We start from the raw sequence: 3,541 nt of genomic DNA, 5'->3' as shown, positions 1-3,541 counted from the left end.
AAGGTGCTCTCATTTTTTTCCAGGCTTGGCGGAAAAAGGTAATCCCCAAATCACACAGACCAGGAAGTGCTAATTGTATGCAAATGGCGCTGGCACATTTAACTCTGTGGAAAGAAAATAAAGCGGATCCTCAGCACAGGAACAATTTAAGTGATCCTTATATCCTTCCTACCAAGAGGGTCCTTCTGCCACCAGGCCCTAAGTCCTTTGGGATACGTAAAGAGAGAGAATGGTGCTGGAATTGTTGAAACAGTGCCAGTCTTTGATCTAGGAATCAAGAAAAGAATCCAGGCTTTTCACTGGCTCTCTGCTGCAGTCTCCCCTCTGGTAAAATCAGGGCATTGGGCCAGATCTACATCTATGCATCTTATTAGACTTTCCTTTGGTTCCAGATAACCCAGCCAATCGAAGCCATAACCATAGCAACACTCTCTCAATGCACACAGCACTTTAAGTCTTAAAAAGCACTTTTACATTCAGTATCTCAGTAGATATAATTGTGTCCATTTTACAGATGGGGAAACTGAGGCTAAGAAAGATACAGTCAGTTGCTCATAGGCACACAGTCAGTCAGAGGCAGAGATGATATTAAAAGATAGAACCTTTGCCCCTTGTAACATGCTCCTTCCTCCTGGCTTATTCCAAGAAGCCTTCCTTCCCAAGACCCAGCATTACCTGTCACAGGTGCCCCCTGGCACTTCTTGTCTAAGGAACTCTAAGGGGTGAAGGGTGTTGAAGGGCAGAGGATCTGCTTGGGGGAGGGGGCAGTATTGGGAGACCTCAAACATCCTCCTTCACATGCAAGGGCACCAGGAGGTTGAGACCATATTAGGATACAGGGGGGTGTGGATCTTGCCAGGTCTTCTCCTTATCTTTAACCGGCTGTACACATGAATTCCCACACACCCCCCTGCAACACTGGAGACCCTTCGGGCAGTGGCTGTCATTCAGGCAGTTGTTTATGAGGGTTGGGTCTCTTACACTGGCCAGTAACCACTGGACACTTCCCAGGAGTGAACTTAACTGGTAAAAACAAAGTCACAACTCAGAGGCTTCACCCCTTAGCACATCACCCAAACTCCCAACCCCATCTCCACCCTGTGCATGGAAATCAGTTCTTCCCCAACCTCAGGACCAAAACTGAGGCCAGTGTATGTCCTAAAGGAGACTCCTTCCCACCAAGGGGACCCTAACCAGTGTTGTATGTGTCTGACAGACAGACTGATTCATTAACTGATTGGCCAGCTGGCTGACTGGCTCACGAATTGACCCACTGTCTACCTGAGCATACAGAGCTGGGGGTGGAGGATCCCTGGGTCTATCCCAGCCTCCATCCCAGTTCAGAGGAGCACTCTCTACTTCCTCAGGATGCGTGTCCTCAAGCTCAAATCTCCGTGGTCCCCATTTCCAAGACTCTACTTTCTCACCTGAGTCTTCCGCGAATACAGGATCCATGCATTTGCGGCCACAAGCGTTGGAGCAGCATTTTTGCCTTCGTGGACACTGCCAGTCATTCTGGCATTCAGAGGGTTCATAGCCAATGCACTTCACAAGGCGTAGGAAGGGGCAGGCTCCAGGTTTACATTTTTCTGAAAGGTAAGAACAAAGGAGGAAGAAGAAGCTGATGCTGAGTCATGACCACAATCCTGGAGAAGGAATCAGCTTCCCAGGAGAGGAGAGAAAACCTAACCCAGGTGGCTGACCCCAAAGGAATAAAGGGAACTGTTAGGATTCTAGTTTCAAGGCAGGTGTGGGGCAGTGCCTAGCTCAGCCAACCACTCAGCCAGGAGGGAGTCAATGGCACAAGAAAGAAGGTATAGATGGTGGTGTGTTACTAGATGTTTTAAGAGGGAGACTTTGTAGAGTTTGCCAATTTGCGTGGTGTAAATATTCCCATCATGGCTAATTTCAAGCTACCAATGTGACATCAACTAGCTCGCAAAAGTCTTGAAGATTTTACAATCAGCCATTGCAAGTCAGTATAGGCCAGGTCCAGTAAGTGCTAACTAGAGCTCATGGTCAGGTATCCCTTGCCCGGGTTTGCCTGGCAGGGAGGCAGCACAGGACAGTGATTCCAGGAGAGGCCACTCATCAGAGATTAAATAAAAGAGAACAGATCTACTGGGAAGGAGATAGAGAAAGAGAGAATGACTGTTAAAATAAGAAACATTAAGAGAAAAAGACACCAATTTGGAAAATTAAAAAAGATAGTGACCAAAATCATGTGACAGAGAAAAAGAGAGATTAAAAAAACAAACAAAACAGTAAAGAAGGAGCCATAGAGAAAGAAAAATAAGAAATACAGGGGCTGGGGTAAACAGGTCCATCTGGTGAAAGGTAAATTTCTGGATGTGCAGGAACTCCCTAAGTTGAAGTCCTCAGAGAGATGCTTGAAATTAGGGGCCATAGGCCCGACCATTGGAATGGTGACTTCAAGGTCAGCCCCCAGGCTACAAGGAAGAGGCTATTCCCACTTTGAGCTATCACTGACTCAGGCACCTGCGTATGGCCTGAGAGAGTCCAACTCACCTCTGAGACCACCTTCCACAACCCAGGGCGTCAGGAATCCAAAGGCAAATATCACCAGGAAGACGGTAAGGCTGCTAGGCTTCATCCTGAGGGCAGGTGGAGCTGTGGTAGCCAGTGCTGGCTTTACCCTTTATACCCGCTCCTACGAGTGTGGTCCTGCCAGAACTGCCCTGAGCCCTCCCAGCTGCTATTTCATAAGCCCAACATTCAGGTGAGGACAGGGACCACGTCATCCCGAGTGTTGCTGGCTGTTTCTGCCCTTAGGCAAGAGTGTGAGGCCTAGGAAGGGAAATGTAGGACTTGGAGGGGGAGGTGTCACCAGGCTGGTCAGGAAGCCATTCAGGAACAAGCTAGAGGACCACCCACCTTTAGGGTGGAATAGGGGAGGGGGCAAAGAGGGCAGAACAGGGCATTACAAAGGAGCTTCTTAGGGGCTTCCCTGGTGGCACAGTGGTTAAGAATCTGTCTGCCAATGCAGGGGACATGGGTTCGAGCCCTGGTCTGGGAATATCCCACATGCCGCGAAGCAACTAAGCCCTTGCACCACAGCTACTGAAGCCCACACGCCTAGAGCCCATGCTCTGCAACAAGAGAAGCCACCACAATGAGAAGCCCAAGCACTGCAATGAAGAGTAGCCCCCCCCAACTAGAGAAAGCCCACGCAGCAACGAAGACCCAACGCAGCCAAAAATAAGGTAAATAAATTAAAAAAAAAAAAAAGGAGCTTCTTAGAAACCTGAAGCAATCAGCTAGCTGGGACGTCTCTAAGTGCCCTGACTTTTTCCCACACTCTGGGACTCTTGGGCGTTGCCACATTTGTTGCAACGAAGACCTAACGCAACCAAAAATTAAATAAATTAATTTAAAAAAAAAAAAAGGAGCTTCTTAGAAGCCTGAAGCAATCGGCTAGCTGGGACGTCTCTAAGTGCCCTGACTTTCCCACACTCTGGGACTCTTGGGCGTTGCCACATTTGTTGCCAGATTACCCAGCGTCACTCTCTTCCCTGAATGG

General features: G+C 48.5%; 1 pseudogene across 1 annotated transcript; it reads right to left on the bottom strand.

Annotated features, from left to right (window-relative positions):
* Nucleotides 1–828: 828 nt before the first annotated feature.
* On the bottom strand, nucleotides 829–2,614 carry LOC309973550 (antileukoproteinase-like; annotated as a pseudogene). Its single transcript has 3 exons — nucleotides 2,500–2,614; nucleotides 1,428–1,589; nucleotides 829–1,023 (listed from the first exon to the last, which is right to left on the bottom strand). The product of its transcript is annotated as an antileukoproteinase-like (transcript).
* Between the last annotated feature and the right edge of the window lie 927 nt (nucleotides 2,615–3,541).

The sequence above is a fragment of the Leucopleurus acutus genome, assembly GCF_964270905.1.
Source record: "Leucopleurus acutus genome assembly, chromosome: 16".
Taxonomy (NCBI): domain Eukaryota; kingdom Metazoa; phylum Chordata; class Mammalia; order Artiodactyla; family Delphinidae; genus Leucopleurus; species Leucopleurus acutus.
Note: the sequence above shows the minus strand (reverse complement) of the source record. Positions and strands in the feature narration are given on the sequence as shown.